At 43.5% G+C, this 18,483-nt stretch overlaps 1 protein-coding gene across 12 annotated transcripts in view; it reads right to left on the bottom strand.

Annotated features, from left to right (window-relative positions):
* The window catches only part of LPP (LIM domain containing preferred translocation partner in lipoma), a 741,130-nt gene that overhangs the window by 666,953 nt on the left and 55,694 nt on the right, over positions 1 to 18,483 (bottom strand). For 11 of the 12 annotated variants that reach the window (XM_063722385.1, XM_063722384.1, XM_024244471.3 and 8 more), the window contains exon 2: positions 779 to 901. The gene's annotated coding sequence lies outside the window, so the exon portion shown is untranslated. Of the gene's footprint in view, positions 1 to 778; positions 902 to 17,986; positions 18,106 to 18,483 lie in introns of all 12 variants that reach the window. The other variant, XM_063722386.1, reaches the window with a different exon arrangement.

Below are 18,483 nucleotides of genomic sequence, written 5' to 3'. Positions count from 1 at the left end.
CAGGCACAGTGGCTCACACCTATAATCCCAGCAATTTGGGAGGCTGAGGCGGGTGGATTACCTGAGGTCAGGAGTTCGAGACCAGCCTGGCCATCATCGTGAAACCCCGTCTCTACTGAAAATACAAAAATTAGCCAGGCATGGTGGTGTGTGCCTGTAGTCCCAGCTGCTAGGGAGGCTGAGGCAGGAGAATCACTTGAACCTGGGAGGTGGAGGTTGCAGTGAGCCAAGATTGCACCACTGCACCCCAGAATGGGCAACAGAGCAAGACTCCATCTCAAAAAAATAAATAAATAAAATGAAATGAGATCACAAAAGAAGCAGCACCTTGCACAAGGGTAAACAAGAGACACTCAATAATATTGCTTTCTTTCCTTGTAAATGCCCAAACACTGTTCAGTGACATTTTCATTTCGGTCTTTCCATTTCATGAACACTTTCTTCCATGCCAAATGAGAAAGAAGGAGGCAATACGATTGCTGGTAACCTGAAATCATCGTTACTCCAAATTTTCCTCCAATTTCAATGCTGCCACCTTCCAAGAGCTGAGCTCTGCCTTTGCTTTGCCACACATTTTATTAGCATGATTATATATTGTCTATTGCCATAAAAGCAACTCAAGAAAGAAGGAAGGGCATTTCAGTTCTTCTCTTATTCTTAATGCATCCTAGTTACCGATGCCCATACTTTAAGTGGAAAACACTGATGTTTAAAACTCATTAAAACATATACATTGATTTTAAAAGGCAAATGTATTCTTTTTACGTGTGGGACTCACCAATTGAGGAGAAAGATCTTCCCTCTGACGAGCGTCCAGTGGAACAATGAAAAAAGCAGAACACAGGGAATCAGATGACCAGGTTCTGTCTTCTGCTCTGTCTCTGAGCCTCAAAGTTCCCACCTATGAAAAACAGAAGGGTGTTGCTTATGTATCTCTAGGGTCTTAACCAGCTTCAGAAATTCCCAGGTTTATAAAGTCTCTGACTGGGCCATGGTTTACTTCCATACCTCCTAAACTCCTAGTCAGATCCTGGCACTCTTATTTCACTAATTTGACTCAGAATGATGGGGAAAGAGAATGCTGATGCCTCAGTGTTCACATCTCAGCTCTCCTAGTTCTCCTGGGAAAACAGCTTCATCTTAATAATGGAGGTGAAAGAGGTAAGTCAGTTAGATACTCACATTGTAGGGAAGAAAAAAAATTAACAGATAAACCTAAACTATACCAAATAAAAAAAGAAAAGAAATATGAGTTTGGAGACAAATTTCTAACTATAGGACCTAGTGTCCTTTGAACTTTAGTTTCCTTGCCTAAAAAGTGAGAATCAGTGAGCAGCAGAGGGATAAACAATCTTGACATTTCCCAGTAAGCCGTCCTTGATATCATTTGGATATGTGTCCTCTCTAAATTTCATGTTGAGTTGTAATACCTGCTGTTGGAGGTGGGGCCTGTGGAGGTGAATGGATCGTAGGGGTGGATTTCTCATGAATGGTTTAGCACCATCCCCTTGGTGCTGTCCTCGTGATCACGAGTGCGTTCTCATGATATCTGGTCATTTCAAAGTGTGTGGCAACTCCTCTGCCTACTCCCTCTCTTGCTCCTGCTTTTGCCATGTGAGACACCTGCTCCTCCTTTGCCTTTGGCCATGAGTAAAAGCTCCCTGAGTTCTTCCCAGAAGCCAAGCAGATGCCAGTGCCGTGCTTATACAGCCTGCAGAACCATGACCCAATTAGACCTTCTTTCTTATAGATTACCAAGCCTCAGATATTTCTTTATAGCAACGCTAGAATAGCCTAATACAGCCCTTATTACAGGTTTTATTTCATTAGAAACTATTACTGTTTTGCTAATGATTACACAGTATGTATTCCAACAGACAAGTATCCCAAGGCAAGGGCTGTTATAAAACTTGTCTTTCATGTATGCAGGAGAAATCCACATACCAGAGAAACTACCATGCCCATTTCATTGTTGTCACTGTAAACATTACCTAACCAATCATACAATTGTTTTGTGTACAAAACAATTCAAAGTTCAAAGTTGGGAGGGATTTTTTAAATGACCCACCTCAACTTTTCCAACTGACAAGAGAACCCGGTGGCCTGGGTAAGGAGGTGACCGCTTAAGGAGCCACTTGATCCACTGGATCAAGTGACTGCTTGCTTTGACAAAGGACAACAAAACACACTGGGCAGAGGGACTTGTGCTTGGTCACATGAGTCACACCTAGAGCCAAACCAGGACTTACAAATCCAGGCCTCGAACACTTGTTTCAGCGCTCTCCCAGTAATCTCAACAGCAGACAGAAATTAAGTAGGCAAAATGGAGTATAATCAAGATCAGCCCAGAAAAGCAAGGAGTTTCCTGAGACCTAGTGGTCTTCGAGGACATTGGAATTCTGAAAGTCATTTCCACTGAAAGGAGAGAGAGGCATAATTTCAAACTTACTGAGAAATGCGTTGTTAGGAAGCCAACATTAGACCTGTGAACAATGCAATTTCATAAAACAAACCAAAAAGGTTGCCCCTACCCTCACCCGCAAGCTGCATAAAACCAAAGGCTTCTCCTTGCAGAGAGAAATAGAAATCACAACAGTTTCTACAACAGCAGCAAAGGGCATCTGACTTCCCAGATTTTTAAACTTCACTGAAAGGAAGAGCTCTCCACCCTTGGCCCTGAGGGACTCTCACTCACACTCTCCAGCTTCCCTCCAGGCACAAATGAAAGTGGTCTCCCTTTTCCATAGCCAACTTCTCTTTTAATAATTTTTTCTTCTTTTCCATAAAGAGAACAAGCAGCTTTGCTAAAGAACCGCTGTGAAATGATTGAAGTTCCCATGCAAACAAACCATTAGCAGAGTTCAAATGCAATTTAAATTACCAGTTGTTAAAGTGCTTCTCAATTTCGTGGTAAGTTTCCAAGGAGAATTACATGCTATATACTATTTAATTGGTTGTTTTCTATTTTTTAACATCCATTTATCCCCCCTCCACCCCATTATATTTCAGAAGTATCTATAAAAGCTTCCCTTTAAAAAATTAAACATTGTTGACTAGATTAAATCTAAAGATTGAAAAGTATCAGAGAAACAGCTGCAGGACCGCGCAGCTCACCAGAAATTGATGGTTTTGACACCACAAAACATGCAGAATTTTAAAATCTTAGGAATCACCTAGCAGTGCCCTCAACTCTTTACAGCTGAAGACACTGAATTCCCAAAAGGGAATGATGGAGTTGGCCCTAAGTATTTTCCCTGGTCAGTGACAAATTCAAGATGAGACACATTACTCCAAACTCCCAGCCCCCTGCCACCTCTTCCACATGTTGCCCATAAATGGCAGAAGAAGATGGTATGAAATAGCCAATAAACTTGATTTTCCACCTGTGTTTTTTTTTTAAGAAAATATAAAGCCCTCTTCAAATATACTCCTGACCTCAAACATTATGGGCAATGGCAAGTATCTCTCCGAAAGAGAAGAAAATAAGTAAAGGCTGATGAATGAGTACAGTTAAAGGAGCTCGAAACAAGACACTTTATGAGCAGATTCTTGGCAGGAAAAGTCAAGACGCTAATCTAGATTCATTAAACAAGTTATGTGACATCAACACTGCAGATTTTCACAGTTCTATCTGGCCCTGAATAAGTGCTGCCCCCAGAGACAGAGAAAGAGAGGATAAAAAAAAAAATCAACAATGTGAAAGCAAGTCTTGTCATATCTGTAAATGGAAAGGATTTCTAGAAGCCATCAGGAGTGTAGTTTGAAGTTCCAGACTTTGATATCGGACTTGTGTAAAGGATCTTCTCAAAGCTCAGGCTTCTCTGTCTGCAAAACAGGGTTAATATCATCTACCCAACAAGGTGTATGTAACCATTTCCTGGGATCCCATATCTAGCATGTATGGCACAAAGCCTGCATACAATATGCACTAATTCACGTTCACCCCTTCCAAGGCTTTTATAATTTCTCAAAGCCTATAGTTCTGTGATTCTAATTTATGTGGACTAAAACCACGTCTTGTAAGCCAAGCATATTCCCTAAGTTTGTTAGATACTGTATGTCTCCTGACTGTAAACTTATTTATTTTATCATATGAAAAAAAATTCATAAAAATTTATATATCTAAGTATTTTGCTTCAAAAGCAAACTTTTTGGAAATGCTATTTTTAAATGGCCTCCAAATCCACATTTTGAAACACACACACTAATAAAATCCCAGTTTCACATCCACAACCTTATTTAAACTTTCCATCAACCTATAAGAAAAATTTGCCAGTTGAACACTGAAGAAACTGAGGAATGGAAAGTTAGACACTCACCCAATATCTCTAGGCTAGTAAGTGGTAAAGCCAGGATTTGAACACAGGTGTTCAAAATCAAGTTTCATGACACAGGCTTTATTAATTTATAATTACAACTATAATATGGACAGTTCTTCTGCTAGAGGTGGAAATATACCTTTAAAACTCCTGCTATTTTCATATTTCAGGGAGCTTTGGGATAAAAACAAAGCCTACATTTCAAACTACTTTTTTAAAAGTTCATGTTAACAGCAAGTAAATCTTTCCTGAATTCTATCTTGCTGCTATATTCTTAAGTGAAATAAAAAGCTCAGAACCCTGGCACTAAGCAGACCTCTACTGGTATGTGGGAAACAGACCTGAGAAGGGTTAACAATTAATTAGCTGATATCAGACCAATTCAAAAACAATTCAAATGGCCAGGCTCATGATCAAACAAATCATGGGAACCCCAGTATGGGCTATGGAAACCACTCTGGCACAACTGTTAGTTAACAGAATGTCACGTGTTTTGCATTCAGGGGCACACCAAAGAGAGGTTTGCTAACACGTTCTGTCTTGGATAAGGCAGTGTGTGGACCTAGCAGGTGTAGGTGCTGAGTTGGACATGCCTAGGGGTGTTGAAGAGCCTCAATGGGGTACACGCTGGAACACACAAGACAGAATGAAAAGCGTAGAAAAGCACAAGTATACGCAACGTCCTTTTGAGGGTCTAAAAGTTCTCTGCAGATGATGTGACTTCTAAACGATGCCTGAACACCCAAGAGGATTTCCATGGATGAGAAGGAGAAAAATAGGCCCAGGGAACACGATGTGCAAAGGCCTTGAGAAGGATGAGTTCAGGGTGTTCTCAGAGAAAGTGACTAATCTGGTGAGGCCAGTGACAGAGGATGCAGAGGAATGTGGTGGGACACAAGCCTGGAAAGAAATGTTGCAGCCAGAGCCTGGAAGACCTTGTATCTCATGTTCTAAAGCACTTGGATCTTAAGCCATAGGTGTTGCGTTTCGGGAAGTGACACAGTAGAAAGTTAAATGGTAGCCCTATCCCTTTAAGAAATGAATCCCCTTCCATGGTCAGTTTCCAAGCATAGCAAGGGTAGGGGAGCTACCTATGAAGGGATCTTCTCCCTGCGGCCCCACTAACAGAGAAGTCGGGGGGCAGGTGGCTTTCAGAGTTGCTCTTAACCCATACCTTCAATGACCCTTTCCTCTAGGTCTGAAACTCTCACCAACATAACAGACCCACTGGAAGGCCCGGGAAAGAAACAAAGTCTCACGTTCCAAGCAGGGCTACCACTCTGCCTTCAGTGAACTGCCAGTCCCACCCAACTCCTTGAATCAGAAGAAGCTGGTCTGGAGAGAGGCTCCATCCAGCCTTTCTCCTGTCTCTTAAGCAGGAGCCAGAGGCCTATCCAGCTTGTACTCTATGTGCCTGAAGCTCTACATCACAGAGCTCACAGAGTTCTCGGCCAGGCCTGAAACCTCGTGACTGGGGCATGGGATTAGTAATGAGCCTGTGCTGATGTCACCACTTAGGTTGTATGGAATCCTCCTTTCCCTTAAAGGAACCTTTGTAGTACTATCCATATGTCAAGGCCTTCAAAGATGCAATGCCCTCCCTGCCCTTGAAGAGCTCCCAGTCTAGAAGGAGAGATAAGACATCAAGTAAGGGAGGACAAGTGCCACAGAAGAAGCACGGGTAACAATGCAAATTTTTATACCACACTGTGACATGAGGTGATGTCATAAAAAAATGTCATGACAACAAAGGAAAGGAAAAATGTTGACGATTCCAGATTTCCGTGACTTCGGCGGGAGAATGAGACCGTTTTTATACTACTCCTGTTAAGATGGTGGCTTTCAGGGGGAGCACCTCTTCTATCACCCCCATCTGGCAGATGGGAAAACTCAGGCTCAAGCAAGTTAACTGACAGTGAGGAAGTATCACAGCCGGGATTCGAATCAAGATCCCATGCTCATAAGCAGCATACATTTGTACTCTATTGCCTCACAGCTAACTGTGGTTGAGTTAGCAGAACAGAGAACACAGAGATCACTTCTAATGGATGGGAGAGCAGGTGGTGATCAAGGATTATTCCCTTCCCAAGATGGCGTCTGTGCAGAAGTTTACAGGAGGATTGGGAGTTCTATGAATGAAGATTGGAGAGGTTATCTCAGGCTAAAGGAAAGGCATGTGCTAAGGCATGAGGGTGAGAAAGTGCAAGATACATCTGGGGGTTGGTGGGAAATGTGTTTGATTTAAAGATATGTAAGCAGGAGCATCAGGGACCCACATGGACCCACAGTGGACCGATGTTGGTGTCCATTTATGACAGGTCCTGGATACCAGGGGCAGGAGTTTTTACTTAATACTGTTAAGTACTAGAAAAGTAATAAATGTTTCACAGCAAAACTGTGGCATGGTTTCAGCTTTACTTGGGATTCTGTGCTCTAATGGTAGGGCTACGCAAATAGCCTTTCAGCACCTGAGCCAGAATCAGGAATAATGGGCCCCTGGGTCCTTTCAGGTCAATATACAGAAGGACATTGTTCCCTGGCTATGACTTCGGAGGTAACAAAATCTACACTTATTTCACAGAGCCTGACCATCATCTTAAGAGCCTCTGTGACTCATTACATATTAAATTCTGCGCCCTGGCTAGAGCACAGGTGCCCTCAATTGGTAAACACAGCATGGAGAACAGGATAGAGTCAAAGAATAAAAGGAATTGTGCTTGACCCTTGGATTCTACACTTACTAACTATGGAATTTTGAGCAACTTACTTCCTCTTATGAAGGGTGCAGTTTCTTCATTTGTAAAATGGAAACAATACGTATAGAGCTAGGTTCTTGTGAGAACAATCAAGTTGTGAGATTAGATATGACGACGTGTGATTCCTACACGCAGGCTAACATGTTTCGAATAAATCCCCCCCACCCCCAAAAGCCACCATGTTGAAAAGGTGGTGTAAAAACTGCCCGATCTTCCTGGTAAAGTGATCTAAATCTGGATTTGTCAACAATTTTTTCTTTCCCTGTTGAAAATTGAGCTGTATTCCCCAGGCAAGTCATTACATCTTTTTGTGCCAAATTGTTTTCATCTTTTAAATGACCCAGTAATCCCACTTTGGGCAATATACATAAGGGAATAATCCAAAAGGAAAAAAGAAGGCAATTTGTTCAAAGATGTTATTCATAGTGCTATTTCTGGCTCTTTATATATCCCCCTATTATAGCACTTATCTCACTGTGCTGTAATTATCCACTCCCCTTCCATACGCCTCCAAATTATCTTTGAATCAATCCCCAGCACCTAGCACAATGCCTGGCATACAGTAAGAACTCAATAAATGTTTGCTGACTCAATGAATAGGTAATATAAAAGAAATTTTAGAAGAAACTCGAATGAACAATAACAAAACACTGTTTTTAAGAGATTATGCTAATTTTTTGAAAACCTGGTAACTACAGACTGCAAGGGGGGTGCATGAAGAAGCCTCAGAAATGAGTTTTAGATGACTTAATTTATGATCTCTGAGCATCTCTGGGCTTAGGCTGATTATAGTATAAGATTGCCACGGGATACCCAGGAGGATGAGGTCACAAGCTAAGTTGCTTTGGCCTGGTGGCTAGAGGACAGGGCTTGGTCAGAATTTTGGATTCTGTACCTGATTCAGCCACTACCTAACTTCTCCAAGACCTGAAAAATGAAGTATCTGCAGGAAAGCCCAGCCTGTTAAAAGGAATTACAGGGAACTGCCAAAGGCCAGCAACTGTGAATTCAAATGTAAATGAAAAATGAGGGCTGGTAGGTGCCCTTGGACTGCAGTCCAGTCCTCAAGACAAGGAAAGGCTTTCAAACCCCAGCTCTTCTGGGCTCCCACTGAGCCTTCCAGACCCATCTCACATGGAGATTGAAGATTCCTTACCAGGGAGTTTACAGGAGACAGAAATCTCTGCATGAACAGACAACACATCATGAAAAAACAGCATGTTAAATACAGCCCATAAAGTCAGCATCACTCTGAACGTTCCTCATTCTTGGTGGGAAAGAATGTTTTACAAAAATACCCAGGGAGAGCAAAGGAAGCTGCACATTCTGCAGGGCTTATTTTGGGGCGTTCCAACAGCTCTCCGCTGGGAAGCCAAAGGCAGGAAGCCACCGTCCTCTGTGCATTGGCCCAAAGCTCAAGGTTAGAAACTAAATGGGAGGGGGGTGAGAAACAGATACTCTTTGGTCTTGGAACGCCAGCTGCTTATCTGGGCAACACCCCAGGGTGCCTATTTTCATTTCCCTCTGAGTCTCCCAGATTCCTGCCCATTTAGTTTGGCATTTCTCTGAAGGAAATCACACTTGAGATCCTATAGACGATCACTCCCAAACATGCCCCGAACTTACTTCTCCTGCCCAACTTCTATGCCGTAGTCAAAGTTACCACCACATCTCGCCTGAATTATGGTCAAAGTCTCTGCCTAACCTTCTTGCTTCTACCCTTGCCTCCCTTTTACTATCAGATTCCCTCCACAGCAGCTGGAAAGATGCCTGTAACACATAACCCATCACATCTGGACTCAGGTCTAAGAAGCTCAGGTCTCTCACTTACCACCACCTGCTAGTCCCTGTTCTTTTCTCGTGCTTCTTCCCCTGCAGCCCACATCCTGCCAGCACATCAGGCTCCTTCCGTTCCTCAAACACAAACTCCTTCCCACTTCACGGCCTTGACCTCTGCGTTGACCGTCTCCACTGCCTGCAGTGCTCTTCTCCCAACTTCTACAAGGCGGCCTCCTTGTCACTCAGATCTCAGCTTACACATAACCTCCCAGAGTCCTTCCCCACTCACTCACAGTCAGAATGCCCTTTGTGACTCCTCCCTTGGGTTACTTATCATTCCCTCTTATTTAAGTGTTCCTTTATCTGCCTCCTTCACACACCTGCAGCAGCGTGTAAGCGCCAAGGGATCGTTGTTGTGTGCGTCTTACTCTTTGCTTTAAATCGAGTACTGGGATAATGCCCAGAACACTGCAAGGCACCTAAGTGGAAACTCAATAAAGATTTAATAAAATTAGATGAATATATGCCACGGATGGAAGAAGCCTGACAGATTGTATAAAAGGATAGTAGCCCTGCACTGTGGCTAACATCCTGGGCTTTGCAGTCAAATACACATTGGTCACTAATGCAAATACACAAGAGCTATAGGGGTTTGAGCAAGCTTTCTCACTTCTTTAGGCCTTAATTTTCTCAAAAGTAAAATGGGGATAATAGCACCTGCCTTGTGGGAGTGTTGGGAGAGTTAGAGACAGGATGTTTAGTGGAGAACTCAGCACAGCCTAAATGTTCACTGTTATCAGCAGCAACCTCCTCTTTCAGGTGAGAAAAGTGAGACTCAGAAAGGAGCAGGGCATTGCCCAGGTGAAACACTGCATTAAGAGCAGAGTTAGGCAGGGTGCAGTAGCTCATGCCTGTAATCCCATCACTTTGGGAGGCCGAGGCAGGCAGATCACCTGAGGTTGGGAGTTGAAAACGAGCCTGGTCAATATGGTGAAACCCCGTCTCTACTAAAAATACAAAAATTAGTGGGGTGTAGTGGCAGGTGCCTGTAATCCTAGCTACTCGGGAGGCTGAGGCAGGAGAATTGCTTGAACCCATGAGGCAGAGGTTGCAGTGAGCCAAGATCGCACCCTGCACTCCAGCCTAGGCAAGAGAGTGAGACTCCATCAAAAAAAAAAAGAAGAAGAAGTCGAGCAGAGTCAAGTCAGAAAAATCATGGCCAGTTTTGGCCCACTATTCCACATGCCTAACAATTACTAAAATATTAGATATCATGCCACGTATCTGTATATTCTGCCTTGTTCCAGAAATGATCTGAGGTACCTGACAACAGATGCTAATAGTTCATGATTTAAGTGAGAAAATGGGTAAGGAGGGGGGGAAATAAAGCAAAGAAAGGAGAAAGGGATACAAAAAATAAGAGCTGGATGTCTCATACCATTTGCTAGAGGTGAGCTTTAAACTTAGCTATGGGCTTCCTAGAGCCCAGTACAAAAGAAAGGAAGCATAGCTGTGTACGGCCCTTTGGAACACTTGCTTTATTGAAATGCCATAGCAAGGTGTAAGGAGGTGTCACCATCCAGTTGAGAATCACCCTGATTTGTCACACTCTTGCCAATTAGAATCCAATATCTACTTACTCCTGATCACATGCCATTCTTACGTAAAATTAGTTTCCACTACTAACTATGTGACTTTGGGCCACTTACTTAATTAACCCTTTGAAGTCTCTGGTTGCTGTTCTTCTGTAACATGGAGGTTAAAATATAGTACCTAAATGGATAGACAAAATGTGCTATATTCATTACCACAGAATATTATTCAGCCTTAAAAAGAAGAAATTCTGACCCACGCTACAACATGGATGAACCTTGAGGACATTATGCTTAGCGAAATAAGCCAGTCACAAAAAGACTAATATGGTATGATTCCACTTAGATACGGAACCTAGAGTAGTCATATTCATAGAGAAAGAAAGTAGAATGGAGGATGCCAGAGGCTGGAGGAGAGGAGAATGGGTAGCTGTTGCTTATAGGTACAAAGTTTCAGAATGCAAGATGAAAGAGGCCTGGAGACTGATTACACAGCAATATGAATGTATTTAACACTGCTGAACTGTACTCTTTTGTTTTTCTTTTTTTGAGACAGGGTCTCAGTCTGTCACCCAGGTTAAAGTGCAGTGGGGCAGTCTCGACCCACTGCAACCTCCACTCCCTGGATTCAAGCAATCCTCTCATCCCTGCCTTCTGAGTAGCTGGGACCACAGGTGCACACCACCAGGCCCAGCTAATTTTTGTATTTTTAGTAGAGGTGGGGTTTCACCATGTTGGCCAAGCTGGTCTTGAATTCCTGGGCTCAAGTGATCTGCCCACCTCAGCCTCTCAAAGTGCTGGGATTACAGGCATGAGCCACCATGCCCAGGCTTGAACTGTACTCTTAAAAACCATCAAGATGGCAAATTTTATGTTACATGTATTACACCAAAATTAAAAATAATATTTTAAAAAATAGTTCCTACTCAAAGGCAGTGCTGCAATAATTTAGGTAAAGTGTTTAGCCCTGTGCTTGGCACCCATTAAGCAACCAACGCATGTCAGCTGTTCTTATTCAGAGTCTTAGTATTCATACTGGTATTATTAACGCCAACCTCTTACTGTCCCTGTCCCTCAGCACCACAGAAAAACACCCCAGGCTTTCCTTCTTCAAGGCTCTCTCCTCCTGTCTCATGAGCAGGGCTTACAGTCACCGCCTAGCCTCAGCTGGTCAGAGGAGGAGACAGATTATGTACAGGTTCCTGGGAGTCTTGTGCAACTTCCCTCCTCCCACTTGCTTCAAAGCAGATTAGAGAGTTGCTTCCCCTCTCTTCAAAACTGGCCACAACAAACGTAGGTCTCAGAGCACTTCCTCTGCTCTATTACATCTGCCACCTAATGACACTGGTAACAAAATGCTTCCCCAAAACATATTTCTACCATCTTCCCTGCACTGGAAAATAAGGCCCTCAAGTTGATCTGAGGCCAGGTGCAGCAGCTCATGCCTGTAATCCCAGCACTTTGGGAGGCCAAGGCAGGCAGATCACCAGAGGTCAAGAGTTTGAGACCAGCCTGGCCAACATGGTGAAACTCTGTCTCTACTAAAAATACAAAAATTAGCCGGGCCGGGTGGTGCATGCCTGTAATCCCAGTTACTCGGGAGGCTGAGGCAGGAGAATCGCTTGAACCCAGGAGGCGGAGGTTGCAGTGAGCCAAGATCGCGCCGTTGCATTCCAGCCAGCCTGGGCAACAGAGCAAGACTCTGTCTAAAAAAGAAAAAAAGAAAAAAAAAAAGTTGATCCGAAACTGAGCTGACTACAAAGAGTTACTCCTGATGGCTGTGAAACATCTGAGGTGACGTAATAGGCTGGTGTCTTCTGGGTCTCTGTCCTGCTTTGGTAGGCTTAAAAAGTGTGTGTGTGGTGTGTGTGTGTGTGTGTGTGTGTGTGTGTTTAAAATCTAATCAGAATCAGGTCTCACCTTTGAATGGGCATAATATTCCAGAATTCTAACAGCTTCAAGAATAGTGGTAGAGGCTCAGATGGGAAGCCTTGCTGAATTTCTCTCAGGGAAAATTGCACAATTTTCACTTCCACAGATAGAAATAAAGTTCCACACTATTCATTCTGCCTTTTGGACAAGTGATCATTCCCTTTCATGAAAGAGAAAGATATAGGGAGCAAAGGAGAGCAGAAGGTTGCATTCATACAACATTCACATGACCAAAAGAAGGGAAAGGTAAGTAAAAATCAAAGAAGAAAAAGAAAAGAAAAGAGCCTCATACAAAAACAACAAATCCAGGCAACTGAGCCCATATATCCTAATGGAAAGAGGTCTGAACTGGGAGAAGTAGGATGTAGTCCTCAATTTCCCACCAACTAGATTAGTAAGTGTGGACAGTTCTAACGTCTCCCAATTTCCTCATCTTGCAATAGAGGGGGCAGCTTAAGTCTAGGGGAAGGAGAATGAACTGAGAGAGAAGATCTGGGTTCTAATCCCCCATAATGAGCCATCTGTCTTCAGGGCCTGGGTCTCTGCTGCCCATTTTCTCACACTGTGAAATTAGATAGATGCGCTGAAAACTCTGCAGGACTCTTCTAACTCTGACAATTCATCAGATCTACACAGTGTCCTGCACACAATGTATTCCAGACTGTGGATGCTGTGCAAATGCTACACATCAACATTTCGCATACTCTTAAATCCCACCATAACTGTTTTCAAGCTAAAACTACCCACACAGACATCCCGACATCCCTTCCAGCTTTAGCCTTAATAATCAGACAACAACACTCCCAAATTGTCTTTCTACCCAACTCAAGTTAGGCCTCAGATGAGAGGAAATACCTACTTTTTTAAAAATATACAAATATAATTTTTCCTCAGGCCGATCTTGTCTTGAAATCCCACTGTAAGAAGTACTCCCCTGGGAAAGCAGTTGTCCACACCCCCAAATTAAAGTGACCAGCACTCCCAGCAACGTGTCCCATCACCATGCAAGTGAGCCAGCCCACAGGCTGTAAGCCCCAGGTCTGTGAGCAGAAATGGCAGTAATGATGTACTCACGCGATGTCCAGCCCCCACAGGCAGCTGGCCCTCCACTAGCCCTCACTCCCTCTTGCAGGCCCTCAGTCCACTACGGGACACAGCAAGGCGGTGGTCTCGAAGCCTGAAGGGAACAGAACTGAGACATTCTCGCCTCAGCTTCCAGAACAAGGGGCAGAGGAATGAAGGGGGAAGGGTGGGGGCAGGGTGGGGGGACGACTTTGTTTCTGGAAACAAGAATTCAAATCCTGCTTCTCCTAAACCCTGAGTCACCTCCCTCTCTTCCAATAGATCAGTCGTGTGGGTAAACATTTCCAAATATGGAGAAGCAGGCTGGAGGATGTCAGAAAAATCACCCTTCTCTCTTCTCTGGCACTTGAAGAACATGCCCCACTTTAAGACAGAATTCCTTACTCGGAGTAAATTATTAACCGCTAAAGAAGTGGATTCTCAACCCTTCCATACACTGTCCTATTCCAGGAAAAAACCTCCTCCACCCCAAACAAGGAAGTGACTGGTTTGAAAGGCTTTAAGCTCATCTTAAGAATGAGACCATCCAGAATGCAACTAAATTTATGAAATAAATCATTAATTTGGTGGAGGGGAGATATTTTGGGAGATGCACCTGAAAAGGTTGCAAGAATTTAGTCGAAGTTTCCTATGATGGCAGGTGAGTCTTAAAACAACTCCTCTCGGCCGGGCGCAGTGGCTCACACCTGTAATCCCAGCACTTTGGGAGACCAAGGCGGGAGGATCACCTGAGGTCAGGAGTTCAAGACCAGCCTGGCCAACATGGTGAAACCTCATCTCTACTAAAAATACAAAAATTAGCCAGGCATGGTGGTGTGTGCCTGTAATCCCAGCTACTTGGGAGGCTGAGGCAAGAGTATCACTTGAACTCAGGAGGCGGAGGTTGCAGTGAGCCATGACTGTGCCATTGCACTCCAGCCTGGGCAATAAGAGTGAAACTCCATCTCAGTCTGGGCAATAAGAGTGAAACTTCTTCTCAAAAAAAAAAAAAAAAAGAAGAGAAAAAAAAAGCCCCAAGTCTCTTGCCCCCAAGCCCACAGTCTCTTGGTCTGGGAGTCCTCCTGAGAATGTAGTTTGGCATGAGTCCTTCATAGGCACAGACACCGGGCTGGAAGACTCAGAATAAAACCAGACTCTCAGGAGAACACTGTTGTCGGGAAAAGTGGGGGTGAATTGCTCAGTTTAACTTGTAACATGGATTCCAATCCTAAGGTTCTGTGATGACTAAGTTGGAGCAGTGAAGCCAATCAGGAACGAATCTGATCTAAAATGATTCCAGACTGAATTAAAGGAGGAGAAAGAGAGATCAGATGCTAGGGGAAATGCAGATGTCGGGATATAGGAGGTGCTCCGAGATGGGAATCCAAGTACCACATCTTGGCTTCCCGGTAGTTCTGTTTCTTAGTGATCTCGTTCTACTGTTGGTTGTAAAGGCTTTCTGGAGGTCAGATAAGTCCTTTTTCAAAATCATCACCCATCTCCTGGCTTTAGACTGCACCAAGAGGTTGCTTGTTCTCACCCCCAGGAAGTCTTCAAGCTACAAACAGCTCTGATCAGGGACCCAAACCCCAAACCCCAAGCCCAAATCAGTCAGTCATTAAGATTTTAGACGAGTCAGTGCTCCTTGTGTAGCTTACATATTTTTCATTTACAAATTAGGCAGATATCTAGAAATGGTCCAATCATGTGCTCTAAAAGCAGCTTCTACTTGGTCTATTCAAAGGGTCATTACACATTCATTTTGATTGTTTTACACTTAACAAGCATGACGTAAACAAACATTTATTATTTATTGTACATTTAATAAAGAAACACAAATATAAGTTACTATTAAAATAGGTAAGGAAACAGAATCAGAGGGCCTTCCACTCATGCCAGAACCAGAATTCAGGACAGAGATCTTGCCATTGCAACTCTCCTCAGCAGGTGGGCGTGGGACGTCAAAATTAGGTCTGGAGAGCGAAAAGCGGGGGGTCTTCATTCTGTCAGGAGCTCAGATTCCCTTCCTGCATTCCAACAGGGGCATTTCAGCAAAGAAAGGAGATTATTCCATGGAAAAGAGCTTCTGGGAATGGTCTTAAGCTTTAAAAACCGAAGACCAAGGGGAGAGCCACAGAGATCAATATGAAAACCAGAAGGAAATACTTTAAACGGACCCTCCATCTTGCAAACATTTGGAGATCAGTTTCCACATCCACATAGAGAACCTTCAGTTCCTTCAACATACGTGTGCCTCTCGTCCTCCTAGCTCTGTGATGTCAAAATGAGAAGTGGCCATAAAGGCCATTAAGCCCAATGCCTGCCCCATTGGTATTCCTGAGGTCTCCAGTGAAGCAAAGATCATTATCTCCTGCCACTGCAAATTCCATCTTTCCATCAGAAAGTTCTTCCCTACACGGAACTGAAATCTGGCTCCTCCCCGGCCTTCCATCCCTTGCTCCACGTTCTGCCTCTCAGGACCATATTTCAACCTATGTCTGTCTCATTGGTTTGGAATTTTCATAGGTGAATATGTACACTCGTTCCCTCAGTATCCATGGGGAATTGGTTCCAGGACCCCTGAGATACCGAAATCCAGAGATGCTCAAGTCTTTTATATAAAATGATGTACTATCTCCTGTATACTTTAAATAATCTCTAGATTACTTATAATAGCTAACAATGCAAATGCTATGTGAATAGTTGTTATATTATATTGGTTTTTTTATTTGTATTTTTTTATTGTTGGATTTTATTTTATTTTTTAATATTTTCGAGCCTTGGTTGGTTGAATCCATGGATGCAGAAACCATGGATACAGAGGGCTGACTGTATATAGAAACAAAGCTATCCAAGACCTCAGCCCACAGTCACTCTGGTTGTTCTCCTGACCACATCACACTGCTGACTTCTAATGCATTTTTTGCCAACTTGAAATCCATTCTTTTTGGATTTTTCCAGTGTGTTACTGCTAAGCAGTCCATTCAGCATATATACTGCTGGCCTTGTGGACTCACAAGTCATACCCTACTAAACACCCATCAGATGGACTTGTCTACTTTATTGAGAAACGACAGAAGATAGATCTGCAAGTCCAGCTGTTCATCTACCTCCACCCCACAGCCCAAGCCACATTCCCACCCTTTGTGGATGAAGCTCAGGGATGCAGATCCCATTCCAAGATCCCCACTCCTGTTCTCAGATCCTGCCAGACCTAAAACTGTCTCCAGGACACAAGGCTATTCGAAGCAACATTAAGAGAGAGCTCTCTAGGAAAAGAGGGTCTTGTCAACACAATTCTCAGAATAAGAAAGCAGCCAGCAGACAGGGCAGCAGGGTCAATTTGCTAATCACAGGGCTGGGAGCTTGTGATCCCTGACAGCACCATTCTAAACCTGTGTCTTTCTAAAAAGAGAGAAAAAATGTTATTTTCTTTCACAGTTCTGATGGCACTGTTTGCCTTCAAGGCCCATGTAGTAAGCACAATGATGCCTCCCATTATTAGCATGTTTTACCTTTTATTAAATGATTTCCCAATCTCATTGAATCCCTTCCAACAACTGTCACAGGAGGTAGTATTATACCCAATTTAGTGATAGGAAAACTGAGGTTCAGAGAGGTTAAGTATATTCCCAAGGTCACACCAGCAATAAGTAGCAAAAGAAACCAAGGTCACACCAGCAATAAGCAGCAAAAGAAACTCCAGAATTGGGAGTTCCAATTCTGTAGACTCCCGTTCCAATTCTGCTACATTCTAACTGTTTTAATTCTGGCTAACTTTATTCTAAACCTCAGTTTCTACACCTGAAAATTGGAGATTAAAATAGGCACTCTGCTTATATCTCAGCAGTTATAAGGATCATATGAGATAATGAGAGTGAAAGCCCTATGGAAAAGGGTAAGGCATTATAAAAGTGTAAGGGATTATTGTGTGATTACTTACAAATGACTGTGCATTCCATTACAAATACAAAAAGCAGTGAGGTCATTCGCAAGACAAAGAAACATTAAGGCTCTGGGAATTAAAGGAAAATGATTTGATGTTCTATGGGGTTATGTCTATATGCTGCTCACTCTTGCACTTCAAAGCTCAGCAGCAGCTGTCAGATTTTCAAACTCCAAGTCACATATGTCTACAGGAAGGCTCAAGAGAAAATCTCCCTTTTCAGCGAAAAGCAAATGCTGGGCCAAAAGGAGGTAATAGAGATGGACGTTTCAAAGACCCCCTGAGATTCTCAGTTCCGGAAACGTGGCCTGCGATGTTTTCCTTGGAGAAGCTGTTAGAAACACAGGCTCCAGTCTCTCTGAAATAAGCCCGTGGGGAAATAAACATACAGTAAGGAGCTATTTTCCAGAGAGCACTGAGGATGCTCCCAAGCATGAATTAATCAAGGGCACAAGGTATTTCAAGCTGCAGATACCAAAAAGCTAGTAATCTCCAACCCACTAAACCTCCCAGCCCAGCTCACAGAAGCTTACCCTGGAATTCTAGCATCCCTAGCAGTGGGCAGCAGGCTGAGCCAGCAGATGAGGCTCATTTACATACCAGGTCTTGCTGAAGATCACCTGGGGGCCGCAGGGGACCCAAGGAGCTCTGAGAGCAAGCTGGTCTGGCTTCCTTCAGGCCTTTCCCAATATGCCACTTGTCAGGATTCTCTTCAATTCCTGAAAAGAGCCAAGTCATCTCTGTCATTTGTAGAGGGGCCGGATCTTCGCCAGAAATCCATTCCCAAGGCTGACAAGCACAGAGCCCAGTGAGGGCTGTTTTCTGGTTTGCATTTTATCATTTGCTTCCTTTGCTGATCATTTGAGAAAGGCACTAAAGTAATGTATTGCATAGATGTGTGAGCATCTACTATGTGTGTATGCTTGAATCCCCAGGGATGTTACAGCAAAGAGCTGTGAGATACAAACAACTTCAAGGAGCTCACAAATCCAGTTCAAGACAGAGACTGACTGCAATTGAAGGACAAGATGTTGTAAACTCTGTGAGTTCTGCAGAATCCCTCCCAATGGGTGGATTAGACTTTTGGGCTAGGAATT

Source organism: Pongo abelii, chromosome 2, assembly GCF_028885655.2.
Source record: "Pongo abelii isolate AG06213 chromosome 2, NHGRI_mPonAbe1-v2.0_pri, whole genome shotgun sequence".
Taxonomy (NCBI): Eukaryota; Metazoa; Chordata; class Mammalia; order Primates; family Hominidae; genus Pongo; species Pongo abelii.
The sequence above is the reverse complement of the archived record's forward strand: the minus strand, read 5'-3'. Positions and strand labels throughout refer to the sequence as shown.